At 53.0% G+C, this 13,824-nt stretch overlaps 27 non-coding genes across 27 annotated transcripts; all 27 read left to right on the top strand.

The window, feature by feature from the left end:
• Window positions 1-73: 73 nt before the first annotated feature.
• On the top strand, window positions 74-192 carry LOC133672022 (5S ribosomal RNA). The gene has a single exon (XR_009834624.1). It is a non-coding gene; the product is annotated as a 5S ribosomal RNA (ribosomal RNA).
• A 394-nt stretch (window positions 193-586) lies between these two features.
• Window positions 587-705, top strand: LOC133672010 (5S ribosomal RNA). The gene has a single exon (XR_009834613.1). It is a non-coding gene; the product is annotated as a 5S ribosomal RNA (ribosomal RNA).
• Window positions 706-1,099: 394 nt separating this feature from the next.
• Window positions 1,100-1,218, top strand: LOC133671998 (5S ribosomal RNA). Its single transcript, XR_009834602.1, has one exon. It is a non-coding gene; the product is annotated as a 5S ribosomal RNA (ribosomal RNA).
• Window positions 1,219-1,612: 394 nt separating this feature from the next.
• LOC133671987 (5S ribosomal RNA) lies at window positions 1,613-1,731 on the top strand. Its single transcript, XR_009834591.1, has one exon. It is a non-coding gene; the product is annotated as a 5S ribosomal RNA (ribosomal RNA).
• Window positions 1,732-2,125: 394 nt separating this feature from the next.
• Window positions 2,126-2,244, top strand: LOC133671975 (5S ribosomal RNA). The gene has a single exon (XR_009834580.1). It is a non-coding gene; the product is annotated as a 5S ribosomal RNA (ribosomal RNA).
• Window positions 2,245-2,668: 424 nt separating this feature from the next.
• LOC133671964 (5S ribosomal RNA) lies at window positions 2,669-2,787 on the top strand. Its single transcript, XR_009834569.1, has one exon. It is a non-coding gene; the product is annotated as a 5S ribosomal RNA (ribosomal RNA).
• A 395-nt stretch (window positions 2,788-3,182) lies between these two features.
• LOC133672137 (5S ribosomal RNA) lies at window positions 3,183-3,301 on the top strand. Its single transcript, XR_009834737.1, has one exon. It is a non-coding gene; the product is annotated as a 5S ribosomal RNA (ribosomal RNA).
• A 394-nt stretch (window positions 3,302-3,695) lies between these two features.
• On the top strand, window positions 3,696-3,814 carry LOC133671952 (5S ribosomal RNA). Its single transcript, XR_009834557.1, has one exon. It is a non-coding gene; the product is annotated as a 5S ribosomal RNA (ribosomal RNA).
• A 394-nt stretch (window positions 3,815-4,208) lies between these two features.
• LOC133671815 (5S ribosomal RNA) lies at window positions 4,209-4,327 on the top strand. The gene has a single exon (XR_009834427.1). It is a non-coding gene; the product is annotated as a 5S ribosomal RNA (ribosomal RNA).
• A 394-nt stretch (window positions 4,328-4,721) lies between these two features.
• On the top strand, window positions 4,722-4,840 carry LOC133671937 (5S ribosomal RNA). Its single transcript, XR_009834543.1, has one exon. It is a non-coding gene; the product is annotated as a 5S ribosomal RNA (ribosomal RNA).
• Window positions 4,841-5,234: 394 nt separating this feature from the next.
• On the top strand, window positions 5,235-5,353 carry LOC133671814 (5S ribosomal RNA). The gene has a single exon (XR_009834426.1). It is a non-coding gene; the product is annotated as a 5S ribosomal RNA (ribosomal RNA).
• Window positions 5,354-5,747: 394 nt separating this feature from the next.
• On the top strand, window positions 5,748-5,866 carry LOC133671940 (5S ribosomal RNA). Its single transcript, XR_009834546.1, has one exon. It is a non-coding gene; the product is annotated as a 5S ribosomal RNA (ribosomal RNA).
• Window positions 5,867-6,260: 394 nt separating this feature from the next.
• On the top strand, window positions 6,261-6,379 carry LOC133671813 (5S ribosomal RNA). The gene has a single exon (XR_009834425.1). It is a non-coding gene; the product is annotated as a 5S ribosomal RNA (ribosomal RNA).
• Window positions 6,380-6,773: 394 nt separating this feature from the next.
• Window positions 6,774-6,892, top strand: LOC133671976 (5S ribosomal RNA). Its single transcript, XR_009834581.1, has one exon. It is a non-coding gene; the product is annotated as a 5S ribosomal RNA (ribosomal RNA).
• A 394-nt stretch (window positions 6,893-7,286) lies between these two features.
• Window positions 7,287-7,405, top strand: LOC133671971 (5S ribosomal RNA). Its single transcript, XR_009834576.1, has one exon. It is a non-coding gene; the product is annotated as a 5S ribosomal RNA (ribosomal RNA).
• Window positions 7,406-7,799: 394 nt separating this feature from the next.
• Window positions 7,800-7,918, top strand: LOC133671918 (5S ribosomal RNA). Its single transcript, XR_009834526.1, has one exon. It is a non-coding gene; the product is annotated as a 5S ribosomal RNA (ribosomal RNA).
• Window positions 7,919-8,312: 394 nt separating this feature from the next.
• LOC133671920 (5S ribosomal RNA) lies at window positions 8,313-8,431 on the top strand. The gene has a single exon (XR_009834528.1). It is a non-coding gene; the product is annotated as a 5S ribosomal RNA (ribosomal RNA).
• Window positions 8,432-8,825: 394 nt separating this feature from the next.
• On the top strand, window positions 8,826-8,944 carry LOC133671917 (5S ribosomal RNA). The gene has a single exon (XR_009834525.1). It is a non-coding gene; the product is annotated as a 5S ribosomal RNA (ribosomal RNA).
• Window positions 8,945-9,338: 394 nt separating this feature from the next.
• LOC133671919 (5S ribosomal RNA) lies at window positions 9,339-9,457 on the top strand. The gene has a single exon (XR_009834527.1). It is a non-coding gene; the product is annotated as a 5S ribosomal RNA (ribosomal RNA).
• Window positions 9,458-9,851: 394 nt separating this feature from the next.
• Window positions 9,852-9,970, top strand: LOC133671927 (5S ribosomal RNA). Its single transcript, XR_009834535.1, has one exon. It is a non-coding gene; the product is annotated as a 5S ribosomal RNA (ribosomal RNA).
• Window positions 9,971-10,364: 394 nt separating this feature from the next.
• Window positions 10,365-10,483, top strand: LOC133671809 (5S ribosomal RNA). Its single transcript, XR_009834421.1, has one exon. It is a non-coding gene; the product is annotated as a 5S ribosomal RNA (ribosomal RNA).
• A 393-nt stretch (window positions 10,484-10,876) lies between these two features.
• LOC133671778 (5S ribosomal RNA) lies at window positions 10,877-10,995 on the top strand. Its single transcript, XR_009834392.1, has one exon. It is a non-coding gene; the product is annotated as a 5S ribosomal RNA (ribosomal RNA).
• A 395-nt stretch (window positions 10,996-11,390) lies between these two features.
• LOC133671915 (5S ribosomal RNA) lies at window positions 11,391-11,509 on the top strand. Its single transcript, XR_009834524.1, has one exon. It is a non-coding gene; the product is annotated as a 5S ribosomal RNA (ribosomal RNA).
• Window positions 11,510-11,903: 394 nt separating this feature from the next.
• LOC133671904 (5S ribosomal RNA) lies at window positions 11,904-12,022 on the top strand. The gene has a single exon (XR_009834513.1). It is a non-coding gene; the product is annotated as a 5S ribosomal RNA (ribosomal RNA).
• A 394-nt stretch (window positions 12,023-12,416) lies between these two features.
• LOC133672044 (5S ribosomal RNA) lies at window positions 12,417-12,535 on the top strand. The gene has a single exon (XR_009834645.1). It is a non-coding gene; the product is annotated as a 5S ribosomal RNA (ribosomal RNA).
• A 394-nt stretch (window positions 12,536-12,929) lies between these two features.
• On the top strand, window positions 12,930-13,048 carry LOC133672110 (5S ribosomal RNA). Its single transcript, XR_009834711.1, has one exon. It is a non-coding gene; the product is annotated as a 5S ribosomal RNA (ribosomal RNA).
• A 394-nt stretch (window positions 13,049-13,442) lies between these two features.
• Window positions 13,443-13,561, top strand: LOC133671893 (5S ribosomal RNA). Its single transcript, XR_009834502.1, has one exon. It is a non-coding gene; the product is annotated as a 5S ribosomal RNA (ribosomal RNA).
• The last annotated feature ends 263 nt before the right edge of the window (window positions 13,562-13,824 follow it).

The raw sequence follows: 13,824 nt of genomic DNA, 5'->3' as shown, positions 1-13,824 counted from the left end.
CCAGGGAGCCTCCAATCGCTCCCCGATCCTCCTCTTCGAAGCGCTTATAGCAATTGCGCGTGCATGGACTAACGGGTGCGATCATACCAGCACTAATGCACCGGATCCCATCAGAACTCCGAAGTTAAACGTGCTTGGGCGAGAGTAGTACTAGGATGGGTGACCTCCTGGGAAGTCCTCGTGTTGCACCCCTCCTTTTTGCCCGCTTCTCCATCCGGCCAGCCCCTTTGTCTTTCTTTCTTCTTTTTCTCTCCCCCGCCTCCCTTTCCTCCCCCGGCATCGATAGGGCGGGGCTAGAGGCCGAAGGCTACTAGTCCTGCTCAGAATGTCGTTTCGCTTCAAGAAACGAAAGGTCGGCACCTAATTCCACCAAGAATTTGGTTTTGAATAGTAAATGCCTATTTTTTTTTAAAAAAAAAACAAATAACAAGCAAAGCGAATGAAAATCCAACGGTCGGATCGCAGGCCACGGCCCTTTTGAGCCGCCGCCCCTTTGCGGCGGTGCCCGAACCGCCAGGGAGCCTCCAATCGCTCCCCGATCCTCCTCTTCGAAGCGCTTATAGCAATTGCGCGTGCATGGACTAACGGGTGCGATCATACCAGCACTAATGCACCGGATCCCATCAGAACTCCGAAGTTAAACGTGCTTGGGCGAGAGTAGTACTAGGATGGGTGACCTCCTGGGAAGTCCTCGTGTTGCACCCCTCCTTTTTGCCCGCTTCTCCATCCGGCCAGCCCCTTTGTCTTTCTTTCTTCTTTTTCTCTCCCCCGCCTCCCTTTCCTCCCCCGGCATCGATAGGGCGGGGCTAGAGGCCGAAGGCTACTAGTCCTGCTCAGAATGTCGTTTCGCTTCAAGAAACGAAAGGTCGGCACCTAATTCCACCAAGAATTTGGTTTTGAATAGTAAATGCCTATTTTTTTAAAAAAAAAAAACAAATAACAAGCAAAGCGAATGAAAATCCAACGGTCGGATCGCAGGCCACGGCCCTTTTGAGCCGCCGCCCCTTTGCGGCGGTGCCCGAACCGCCAGGGAGCCTCCAATCGCTCCCCGATCCTCCTCTTCGAAGCGCTTATAGCAATTGCGCGTGCATGGACTAACGGGTGCGATCATACCAGCACTAATGCACCGGATCCCATCAGAACTCCGAAGTTAAACGTGCTTGGGCGAGAGTAGTACTAGGATGGGTGACCTCCTGGGAAGTCCTCGTGTTGCACCCCTCCTTTTTGCCCGCTTCTCCATCCGGCCAGCCCCTTTGTCTTTCTTTCTTCTTTTTCTCTCCCCCGCCTCCCTTTCCTCCCCCGGCATCGATAGGGCGGGGCTAGAGGCCGAAGGCTACTAGTCCTGCTCAGAATGTCGTTTCGCTTCAAGAAACGAAAGGTCGGCACCTAATTCCACCAAGAATTTGGTTTTGAATAGTAAATGCCTATTTTTTTTTTAAAAAAAAACAAATAACAAGCAAAGCGAATGAAAATCCAACGGTCGGATCGCAGGCCACGGCCCTTTTGAGCCGCCGCCCCTTTGCGGCGGTGCCCGAACCGCCAGGGAGCCTCCAATCGCTCCCCGATCCTCCTCTTCGAAGCGCTTATAGCAATTGCGCGTGCATGGACTAACGGGTGCGATCATACCAGCACTAATGCACCGGATCCCATCAGAACTCCGAAGTTAAACGTGCTTGGGCGAGAGTAGTACTAGGATGGGTGACCTCCTGGGAAGTCCTCGTGTTGCACCCCTCCTTTTTGCCCGCTTCTCCATCCGGCCAGCCCCTTTGTCTTTCTTTCTTCTTTTTCTCTCCCCCGCCTCCCTTTCCTCCCCCGGCATCGATAGGGCGGGGCTAGAGGCCGAAGGCTACTAGTCCTGCTCAGAATGTCGTTTCGCTTCAAGAAACGAAAGGTCGGCACCTAATTCCACCAAGAATTTGGTTTTGAATAGTAAATGCCTATTTTTTTAAAAAAAAAAAACAAATAACAAGCAAAGCGAATGAAAATCCAACGGTCGGATCGCAGGCCACGGCCCTTTTGAGCCGCCGCCCCTTTGCGGCGGTGCCCGAACCGCCAGGGAGCCTCCAATCGCTCCCCGATCCTCCTCTTCGAAGCGCTTATAGCAATTGCGCGTGCATGGACTAACGGGTGCGATCATACCAGCACTAATGCACCGGATCCCATCAGAACTCCGAAGTTAAACGTGCTTGGGCGAGAGTAGTACTAGGATGGGTGACCTCCTGGGAAGTCCTCGTGTTGCACCCCACCTCCTGGGAAGTCCTCGTGTTGCACCCCTCCTTTTTGCCCGCTTCTCCATCCGGCCAGCCCCTTTGTCTTTCTTTCTTCTTTTTCTCTCCCCCGCCTCCCTTTCCTCCCCCGGCATCGATAGGGCGGGGCTAGAGGCCGAAGGCTACTAGTCCTGCTCAGAATGTCGTTTCGCTTCAAGAAACGAAAGGTCGGCACCTAATTCCACCAAGAATTTGGTTTTGAATAGTAAATGCCTATTTTTTTTTTAAAAAAAAACAAATAACAAGCAAAGCGAATGAAAATCCAACGGTCGGATCGCAGGCCACGACCCTTTTGAGCCGCCGCCCCTTTGCGGCGGTGCCCGAACCGCCAGGGAGCCTCCAATCGCTCCCCGATCCTCCTCTTCGAAGCGCTTATAGCAATTGCGCGTGCATGGACTAACGGGTGCGATCATACCAGCACTAATGCACCGGATCCCATCAGAACTCCGAAGTTAAACGTGCTTGGGCGAGAGTAGTACTAGGATGGGTGACCTCCTGGGAAGTCCTCGTGTTGCACCCCTCCTTTTTGCCCGCTTCTCCATCCGGCCAGCCCCTTTGTCTTTCTTTCTTCTTTTTCTCTCCCCCGCCTCCCTTTCCTCCCCCGGCATCGATAGGGCGGGGCTAGAGGCCGAAGGCTACTAGTCCTGCTCAGAATGTCGTTTCGCTTCAAGAAACGAAAGGTCGGCACCTAATTCCACCAAGAATTTGGTTTTGAATAGTAAATGCCTATTTTTTTTTAAAAAAAAAAACAAATAACAAGCAAAGCGAATGAAAATCCAACGGTCGGATCGCAGGCCACGGCCCTTTCGAGCCGCCGCCCCTTTGCGGCGGTGCCCGAACCGCCAGGGAGCCTCCAATCGCTCCCCGATCCTCCTCTTCGAAGCGCTTATAGCAATTGCGCGTGCATGGACTTACGGGAGCGATCATACCAGCACTAATGCATCGGAGCCCATCAAAACTCCGAAGTTAAACGTGCTTGGGCGAGAGTAGTACTAGGATGGGTGACCTCCTGGGAAGTCCTCGTGTTGCACCCCTCCTTTTTGCCCGCTTCTCCATCCGGCCAGCCCCTTTGTCTTTCTTTCTTCTTTTTCTCTCCCCCGCCTCCCTTTCCTCCCCCGGCATCGATAGGGCGGGGCTAGAGGCCGAAGGCTACTAGTCCTGCTCAGAATGTCGTTTCGCTTCAAGAAACGAAAGGTCGGCACCTAATTCCACCAAGAATTTGGTTTTGAATAGTAAATGCCTATTTTTTTTTAAAAAAAAAACAAATAACAAGCAAAGCGAATGAAAATCCAACGGTCGGATCGCAGGCCACGGCCCTTTTGAGCCGCCGCCCCTTTGCGGCGGTGCCCGAACCGCCAGGGAGCCTCCAATCGCTCCCCGATCCTCCTCTTCGAAGCGCTTATAGCAATTGCGCGTGCATGGACTAACGGGTGCGATCATACCAGCACTAATGCACCGGATCCCATCAGAACTCCGAAGTTAAACGTGCTTGGGCGAGAGTAGTACTAGGATGGGTGACCTCCTGGGAAGTCCTCGTGTTGCACCCCTCCTTTTTGCCCGCTTCTCCATCCGGCCAGCCCCTTTGTCTTTCTTTCTTCTTTTTCTCTCCCCCGCCTCCCTTTCCTCCCCCGGCATCGATAGGGCGGGGCTAGAGGCCGAAGGCTACTAGTCCTGCTCAGAATGTCGTTTCGCTTCAAGAAACGAAAGGTCGGCACCTAATTCCACCAAGAATTTGGTTTTGAATAGTAAATGCCTATTTTTTTTTAAAAAAAAAACAAATAACAAGCAAAGCGAATGAAAATCCAACGGTCGGATCGCAGGCCACGGCCCTTTCGAGCCGCCGCCCCTTTGCGGCGGTGCCCGAACCGCCAGGGAGCCTCCAATCGCTCCCCGATCCTCCTCTTCGAAGCGCTTATAGCAATTGCGCGTGCATGGACTAACGGGTGCGATCATACCAGCACCAATGCACCGGATCCCATCAGAACTCCGAAGTTAAACGTGCTTGGGCGAGAGTAGTACTAGGATGGGTGACCTCCTGGGAAGTCCTCGTGTTGCACCCCTCCTTTTTGCCCGCTTCTCCATCCGGCCAGCCCCTTTGTCTTTCTTTCTTCTTTTTCTCTCCCCCGCCTCCCTTTCCTCCCCCGGCATCGATAGGGCGGGGCTAGAGGCCGAAGGCTACTAGTCCTGCTCAGAATGTCGTTTCGCTTCAAGAAACGAAAGGTCGGCACCTAATTCCACCAAGAATTTGGTTTTGAATAGTAAATGCCTATTTTTTTTTAAAAAAAAAACAAATAACAAGCAAAGCGAATGAAAATCCAACGGTCGGATCGCAGGCCACGGCCCTTTTGAGCCGCCGCCCCTTTGCGGCGGTGCCCGAACCGCCAGGGAGCCTCCAATCGCTCCCCGATCCTCCTCTTCGAAGCGCTTATAGCAATTGCGCGTGCATGGACTAACGGGTGCGATCATACCAGCACCAATGCACCGGATCCCATCAGAACTCCGAAGTCAAACGTGCTTGGGCGAGAGTAGTACTAGGATGGGTGACCTCCTGGGAAGTCCTCGTGTTGCACCCCTCCTTTTTGCCCGCTTCTCCATCCGGCCAGCCCCTTTGTCTTTCTTTCTTCTTTTTCTCTCCCCCGCCTCCCTTTCCTCCCCCGGCATCGATAGGGCGGGGCTAGAGGCCGAAGGCTACTAGTCCTGCTCAGAATGTCGTTTCGCTTCAAGAAACGAAAGGTCGGCACCTAATTCCACCAAGAATTTGGTTTTGAATAGTAAATGCCTATTTTTTTAAAAAAAAAAAACAAATAACAAGCAAAGCGAATGAAAATCCAACGGTCGGATCGCAGGCCACGGCCCTTTTGAGCCGCCGCCCCTTTGCGGCGGTGCCCGAACCGCCAGGGAGCCTCCAATCGCTCCCCGATCCTCCTCTTCGAAGCGCTTATAGCAATTGCGCGTGCATGGACTAACGGGTGCGATCATACCAGCACCAATGCACCGGATCCCATCAGAACTCCGAAGTTAAACGTGCTTGGGCGAGAGTAGTACTAGGATGGGTGACCTCCTGGGAAGTCCTCGTGTTGCACCCCTCCTTTTTGCCCGCTTCTCCATCCGGCCAGCCCCTTTGTCTTTCTTTCTTCTTTTTCTCTCCCCCGCCTCCCTTTCCTCCCCCGGCATCGATAGGGCGGGGCTAGAGGCCGAAGGCTACTAGTCCTGCTCAGAATGTCGTTTCGCTTCAAGAAACGAAAGGTCGGCACCTAATTCCACCAAGAATTTGGTTTTGAATAGTAAATGCCTATTTTTTTTTAAAAAAAAAACAAATAACAAGCAAAGCGAATGAAAATCCAACGGTCGGATCGCAGGCCACGGCCCTTTTGAGCCGCCGCCCCTTTGCGGCGGTGCCCGAACCGCCAGGGAGCCTCCAATCGCTCCCCGATCCTCCTCTTCGAAGCGCTTATAGCAATTGCGCGTGCATGGACTAACGGGTGCGATCATACCAGCACTAATGCACCGGATCCCATCAGAACTCCGAAGTTAAACGTGCTTGGGCGAGAGTAGTACTAGGATGGGTGACCTCCTGGGAAGTCCTCGTGTTGCACCCCTCCTTTTTGCCCGCTTCTCCATCCGGCCAGCCCCTTTGTCTTTCTTTCTTCTTTTTCTCTCCCCCGCCTCCCTTTCCTCCCCCGGCATCGATAGGGCGGGGCTAGAGGCCGAAGGCTACTAGTCCTGCTCAGAATGTCGTTTCGCTTCATGAAACGAAAGGTCGGCACCTAATTCCACCAAGAATTTGGTTTTGAATAGTAAATGCCTATTTTTTTTAAAAAAAAAAACAAATAACAAGCAAAGCGAATGAAAATCCAACGGTCGGATCGCAGGCCACGGCCCTTTTGAGCCGCCGCCCCTTTGCGGCGGTGCCCGAACCGCCAGGGAGCCTCCAATCGCTCCCCGATCCTCCTCTTCGAAGCGCTTATAGCAATTGCGCGTGCATGGACTAACGGGTGCGATCATACCAGCACCAATGCACCGGATCCCATCAGAACTCCGAAGTTAAACGTGCTTGGGCGAGAGTAGTACTAGGATGGGTGACCTCCTGGGAAGTCCTCGTGTTGCACCCCTCCTTTTTGCCCGCTTCTCCATCCGGCCAGCCCCTTTGTCTTTCTTTCTTCTTTTTCTCTCCCCCGCCTCCCTTTCCTCCCCCGGCATCGATAGGGCGGGGCTAGAGGCCGAAGGCTACTAGTCCTGCTCAGAATGTCGTTTCGCTTCAAGAAACGAAAGGTCGGCACCTAATTCCACCAAGAATTTGGTTTTGAATAGTAAATGCCTATTTTTTTTAAAAAAAAAAACAAATAACAAGCAAAGCGAATGAAAATCCAACGGTCGGATCGCAGGCCACGGCCCTTTCGAGCCGCCGCCCCTTTGCGGCGGTGCCCGAACCGCCAGGGAGCCTCCAATCGCTCCCCGATCCTCCTCTTCGAAGCGCTTATAGCAATTGCGCGTGCATGGACTAACGGGTGCGATCATACCAGCACTAATGCACCGGATCCCATCAGAACTCCGAAGTTAAATGTGCTTGGGCGAGAGTAGTACGAGGATGGGTGACCTCCTGGGAAGTCCTCGTGTTGCACCCCTCCTTTTTGCCCGCTTCTCCATCCGGCCAGCCCCTTTGTCTTTCTTTCTTCTTTTTCTCTCCCCCGCCTCCCTTTCCTCCCCCGGCATCGATAGGGCGGGGCTAGAGGCCGAAGGCTACTAGTCCTGCTCAGAATGTCGTTTCGCTTCAAGAAACGAAAGGTCGGCACCTAATTCCACCAAGAATTTGGTTTTGAATAGTAAATGCCTATTTTTTTTTAAAAAAAAAACAAATAACAAGCAAAGCGAATGAAAATCCAACGGTCGGATCGCAGGCCACGGCCCTTTCGAGCCGCCGCCCCTTTGCGGCGGTGCCCGAACCGCCAGGGAGCCTCCAATCGCTCCCCGATCCTCCTCTTCGAAGCGCTTATAGCAATTGCGCGTGCATGGACTAACGGGTGCGATCATACCAGCACTAATGAACCGGATCCCATTAGAACTCCGAAGTTAAACGTGCTTGGGCGAGAGTAGTACTAGGATGGGTGACCTCCTGGGAAGTCCTCGTGTTGCACCCCTCCTTTTTGCCCGCTTCTCCATCCGGCCAGCCCCTTTGTCTTTCTTTCTTCTTTTTCTCTCCCCCGCCTCCCTTTCCTCCCCCGGCATCGATAGGGCGGGGCTAGAGGCCGAAGGCTACTAGTCCTGCTCAGAATGTCGTTTCGCTTCAAGAAACGAAAGGTCGGCACCTAATTCCACCAAGAATTTGGTTTTGAATAGTAAATGCCTATTTTTTTAAAAAAAAAAAACAAATAACAAGCAAAGCGAATGAAAATCCAACGGTCGGATCGCAGGCCACGGCCCTTTCGAGCCGCCGCCCCTTTGCGGCGGTGCCCGAACCGCCAGGGAGCCTCCAATCGCTCCCCGATCCTCCTCTTCGAAGCGCTTATAGCAATTGCGCGTGCATGGACTAACGGGTGCGATCATACCAGCACTAATGAACCGGATCCCATCAGAACTCCGAAGTTAAACGTGCTTGGGCGAGAGTAGTACTAGGATGGGTGACCTCCTGGGAAGTTCTCGTGTTGCACCCCTCCTTTTTGCCCGCTTCTCCATCCGGCCAGCCCCTTTGTCTTTCTTTCTTCTTTTTCTCTCCCCCGCCTCCCTTTCCTCCCCCGGCATCGATAGGGCGGGGCTAGAGGCCGAAGGCTACTAGTCCTGCTCAGAATGTCGTTTCGCTTCAAGAAACGAAAGGTCGGCACCTAATTCCACCAAGAATTTGGTTTTGAATAGTAAATGCCTATTTTTTTTTAAAAAAAAAACAAATAACAAGCAAAGCGAATGAAAATCCAACGGTCGGATCGCAGGCCACGGCCCTTTTGAGCCGCCGCCCCTTTGCGGCGGTGCCCGAACCGCCAGGGAGCCTCCAATCGCTCCCCGATCCTCCTCTTCGAAGCGCTTATAGCAATTGCGCGTGCATGGACTAACGGGTGCGATCATACCAGCACTAATGCACCGGATCCCATCAGAACTCCGAAGTTAAACGCGCTTGGGCGAGAGTAGTACTAGGATGGGTGACCTCCTGGGAAGTCCTCGTGTTGCACCCCTCATTTTTGCCCGCTTCTCCATCCGGCCAGCCCCTTTGTCTTTCTTTCTTCTTTTTCTCTCCCCCGCCTCCCTTTCCTCCCCCGGCATCGATAGGGCGGGGCTAGAGGCCGAAGGCTACTAGTCCTGCTCAGAATGTCGTTTCGCTTCAAGAAACGAAAGGTCGGCACCTAATTCCACCAAGAATTTGGTTTTGAATAGTAAATGCCTATTTTTTTAAAAAAAAAAAACAAATAACAAGCAAAGCGAATGAAAATCCAACGGTCGGATCGCAGGCCACGGCCCTTTCGAGCCGCCGCCCCTTTGCGGCGGTGCCCGAACCGCCAGGGAGCCTCCAATCGCTCCCCGATCCTCCTCTTCGAAGCGCTTATAGCAATTGCGCGTGCATGGACTAACGGGTGCGATCATACCAGCACTAATGAACCGGATCCCATCAGAACTCCGAAGTTAAACGTGCTTGGGCGAGAGTAGTACTAGGATGGGTGACCTCCTGGGAAGTTCTCGTGTTGCACCCCTCCTTTTTGCCCGCTTCTCCATCCGGCCAGCCCCTTTGTCTTTCTTTCTTCTTTTTCTCTCCCCCGCCTCCCTTTCCTCCCCCGGCATCGATAGGGCGGGGCTAGAGGCCGAAGGCTACTAGTCCTGCTCAGAATGTCGTTTCGCTTCAAGAAACGAAAGGTCGGCACCTAATTCCACCAAGAATTTGGTTTTGAATAGTAAATGCCTATTTTTTTTTAAAAAAAAAACAAATAACAAGCAAAGCGAATGAAAATCCAACGGTCGGATCGCAGGCCACGGCCCTTTTGAGCCGCCGCCCCTTTGCGGCGGTGCCCGAACCGCCAGGGAGCCTCCAATCGCTCCCCGATCCTCCTCTTCGAAGCGCTTATAGCAATTGCGCGTGCATGGACTAACGGGTGCGATCATACCAGCACTAATGCACCGGATCCCATCAGAACTCCGAAGTTAAACGCGCTTGGGCGAGAGTAGTACTAGGATGGGTGACCTCCTGGGAAGTCCTCGTGTTGCACCCCTCATTTTTGCCCGCTTCTCCATCCGGCCAGCCCCTTTGTCTTTCTTTCTTCTTTTTCTCTCCCCCGCCTCCCTTTCCTCCCCCGGCATCGATAGGGCGGGGCTAGAGGCCGAAGGCTACTAGTCCTGCTCAGAATGTCGTTTCGCTTCAAGAAACGAAAGGTCGGCACCTAATTCCACCAAGAATTTGGTTTTGAATAGTAAATGCCTATTTTTTTTAAATAAAAAAACAAATAACAAGCAAAGCGAATGAAAATCCAACGGTCGGATCGCAGGCCACGGCCCTTTGGAGCCGCCGCCCCTTTGCGGCGGTGCCCGAACCGCCAGGGAGCCTCCAATCGCTCCCCGATCCTCCTCTTCGAAGCGCTTATAGCAATTGCGCGTGCATGGACTAACGGGTGCGATCATACCAGCACTAATGCACCGGATCCCATCAGAACTCCGAAGTTAAACGTGCTTGGGCGAGAGTAGTACTAGGATGGGTGACCTCCTGGGAAGTCCTCGTGTTGCACCCCTCCTTTTTGCCCGCTTCTCCATCCGGCCAGCCCCTTTGTCTTTCTTTCTTCTTTTTCTCTCCCCCGCCTCCCTTTCCTCCCCCGGCATCGATAGGGCGGGGCTAGAGGCCGAAGGCTACTAGTCCTGCTCAGAATGTCGTTTCACTTCAAGAAACGAAAGGTCGGCACCTAATTCCACCAAGAATTTGGTTTTGAATAGTAAATGCCTATTTTTTTTTAAAAAAAAAACAAATAACAAGCAAAGCGAATGAAAATCCAACGGTCGGATCGCAGGCCACGGCCCTTTTGAGCCGCCGCCCCTTTGCGGCGGTGCCCGAACCGCCAGGGAGCCTCCAATCGCTCCCCGATCCTCCTCTTCGAAGCGCTTATAGCAATTGCGCGTGCATGGACTAACGGGTGCGATCATACCAGCACTAATGCACCGGATCTCATCAGAACTCCGAAGTTAAACGTGCTTGGGCGAGAGTAGTACTAGGATGGGTGACCTCCTGGGAAGTCCTCGTGTTGCACCCCTCCTTTTTGCCCGCTTCTCCATCCGGCCAGCCCCTTTGTCTTTCTTTCTTCTTTTTCTCTCCCCCGCCTCCCTTTCCTCCCCCGGCATCGATAGGGCGGGGCTAGAGGCCGAAGGCTACTAGTCCTGCTCAGAATGTCGTTTCGCTTCAAGAAACGAAAGGTCGGCACCTAATTCCACCAAGAATTTGGTTTTGAATAGTAAATGCCTATTTTTTTTAAAAAAAAAACAAATAACAAGCAAAGCGAATGAAAATCCAACGGTCGGATCGCAGGCCACGGCCCTTTCGAGCCGCCGCCCCTTTGCGGCGGTGCCCGAACCGCCAGGGAGCCTCCAATCGCTCCCCGATCCTCCTCTTCGAAGCGCTTATAGCAATTTCGCGTGCATGGACTAACGGGTGCGATCATACCAGCACTAATGCACCGGATCCCATCAGAACTCCGAAGTTAAATGTGCTTGGGCGAGAGTAGTACTAGGATGGGTGACCTCCTGGGAAGTCCTCGTGTTGCACCCCTCCTTTTTGCCCGCTTCTCCATCCGGCCAGCCCCTTTGTCTTTCTTTCTTCTTTTTCTCTCCCCCGCCTCCCTTTCCTCCCCCGGCATCGATAGGGCGGGGCTAGAGGCCGAAGGCTACTAGTCCTGCTCAGAATGTCGTTTCGCTTCAAGAAACGAAAGGTCGGCACCTAATTCCACCAAGAATTTGGTTTTGAATAGTAAATGCCTATTTTTTTAAAAAAAAAAAAACAAATAACAAGCAAAGCGAATGAAAATCCAACGGTCGGATCGCAGGCCACGGCCCTTTTGAGCCGCCGCCCCTTTGCGGCGGTGCCCGAACCGCCAGGGAGCCTCCAATCGCTCCCCGATCCTCCTCTTCGAAGCGCTTATAGCAATTGCGCGTGCATGGACTAACGGGTGCGATCATACCAGCACTAATGCACCGGATCCCATCAGAACTCCGAAGTTAAACGTGCTTGGGCGAGAGTAGTACTAGGATGGGTGACCTCCTGGGAAGTCCTCGTGTTGCACCCCTCCTTTTTGCCCGCTTCTCCATCCGGCCAGCCCCTTTGTCTTTCTTTCTTCTTTTTCTCTCCCCCGCCTCCCTTTCCTCCCCCGGCATCGATAGGGCGGGGCTAGAGGCCGAAGGCTACTAGTCCTGCTCAGAATGTCGTTTCGCTTCAAGAAACGAAAGGTCGGCACCTAATTCCACCAAGAATTTGGTTTTGAATAGTAAATGCCTATTTTTTTTAAAAAAAAAAACAAATAACAAGCAAAGCGAATGAAAATCCAACGGTCGGATCGCAGGCCACGGCCCTTTTGAGCCGCCGCCCCTTTGCGGCGGTGCCCGAACCGCCAGGGAGCCTCCAATCGCTCCCCGATCCTCCTCTTCGAAGCGCTTATAGCAATTGCGCGTGCATGGACTAACGGGTGCGATCATACCAGCACTAATGCACCGGATCCCATCAGAACTCCGAAGTTAAACGTGCTTGGGCGAGAGTAGTACTAGGATGGGTGACCTCCTGGGAAGTCCTCGTGTTGCACCCCTCCTTTTTGCCCGCTTCTCCATCCGGCCAGCCCCTTTGTCTTTCTTTCTTCTTTTTCTCTCCCCCGCCTCCCTTTCCTCCCCCGGCATCGATAGGGCGGGGCTAGAGGCCGAAGGCTACTAGTCCTGCTCAGAATGTCGTTTCGCTTCAAGAAACGAAAGGTCGGCACCTAATTCCACCAAGAATTTGGTTTTGAATAGTAAATGCCTATTTTTTTTAAAAAAAAAAACAAATAACAAGCAAAGCGAATGAAAATCCAACGGTCGGATCGCAGGCCACGGCCCTTTCGAGCCGCCGCCCCTTTGCGGCGGTGCCCGAACCGCCAGGGAGCCTCCAATCGCTCCCCGATCCTCCTCTTCGAAGCGCTTATAGCAATTGCGCGTGCATGGACTTACGGGAGCGATCATACCAGCACTAATGCATCGGATCCCATCAGAACTCCGAAGTTAAACGTGCTTGGGCGAGAGTAGTACTAGCATGGGTGACCTCCTGGGAAGTCCTCGTGTTGCACCCCTCCTTTTTGCCCGCTTCTCCATCCGGCCAGCCCCTTTGTCTTTCTTTCTTCTTTTTCTCTCCCCCGCCTCCCTTTCCTCCCCCGGCATCGATAGGGCGGGGCTAGAGGCCGAAGGCTACTAGTCCTGCTCAGAATGTCGTTTCGCTTCAAGAAACGAAAGGTCGGCACCTAATTCCACCAAGAATTTGGTTTTGAATAGTAAATGCCTATTTTTTTAAAAAAAAAAAACAAATAACAAGCAAAGCGAATGAAAATCCAACGGTCGGATCGCAGGCCACGGCCCTTTCGAGCCGCCGCCCCTTTGCGGCGGTGCCCGAACCGCCAGGGAGCCTCCAATCGCTCCCCGATCCTCCTCTTCGAAGCGCTTATAGCAATTGCGCGTGCATGGACTAACGGGTGCGATCATACCATCACTAATGCACCGGATCCCATCAGAACTCCGAAGTTAAACGTGCTTGGGCGAGAGTAGTACTAGGATGGGTGACCTCCTGGGATGTCCTCGTGTTGCACCCCTCCTTTTTGCCCGCTTCTCCATCCGGCCAGCCCCTTTGTCTTTCTTTCTTCTTTTTCTCTCCCCCGCCTCCCTTTCCTCCCCCGGCATCGATAGGGCGGGGCTAGAGGCCGAAGGCTACTAGTCCTGCTCAGAATGTCGTTTCGCTTCAAGAAACGAAAGGTCGGCACCTAATTCCACCAAGAATTTGGTTTTGAATAGTAAATGCCTATTTTTTTTAAAAAAAAAAACAAATAACAAGCAAAGCGAATGAAAATCCAACGGTCGGATCGCAGGCCACGGCCCTTTTGAGCCGCCGCCCCTTTGCGGCGGTGCCCGAACCGCCAGGGAGCCTCCAATCGCTCCCCGATCCTCCTCTTCGAAGCGCTTATAGCAATTGCGCGTGCATGGACTAACGGGTGCGATCATACCAGCACTAATGCACCGGATCCCATCAGAACTCCGAAGTTAAACGTGCTTGGGCGAGAGTAGTACTAGGATGGGTGACCTCCTGGGAAGTCCTCGTGTTGCACCCCTCCTTTTTGCCCGCTTCTCCATCCGGCCAGCCCCTTTGTCTTTCTTTCTTCTTTTTCTCTCCCCCGCCTCCCTTTCCTCCCCCGGCATCGATAGGGCGGGGCTAGAGGCCGAAGGCTACTAGTCCTGCTCAGAATGTCGTTTCGCTTCAAGAAACGAAAGGTCGGCACCTAATTCCACCAAGAATTTGGTTTTGAATAGTAAATGCCTATTTTTTTTTAAAAAAAAAACAAATAACAAGCAAAGCGAATGAAAATCCAACGGT

The sequence above is a fragment of the Populus nigra genome, chromosome 13 (genome assembly GCF_951802175.1).
Source record: "Populus nigra chromosome 13, ddPopNigr1.1, whole genome shotgun sequence".
NCBI classification, from domain to species: domain Eukaryota; kingdom Viridiplantae; phylum Streptophyta; class Magnoliopsida; order Malpighiales; family Salicaceae; genus Populus; species Populus nigra.
The sequence above is the reverse complement of the archived record's forward strand: the minus strand, read 5'-3'. Positions and strand labels throughout refer to the sequence as shown.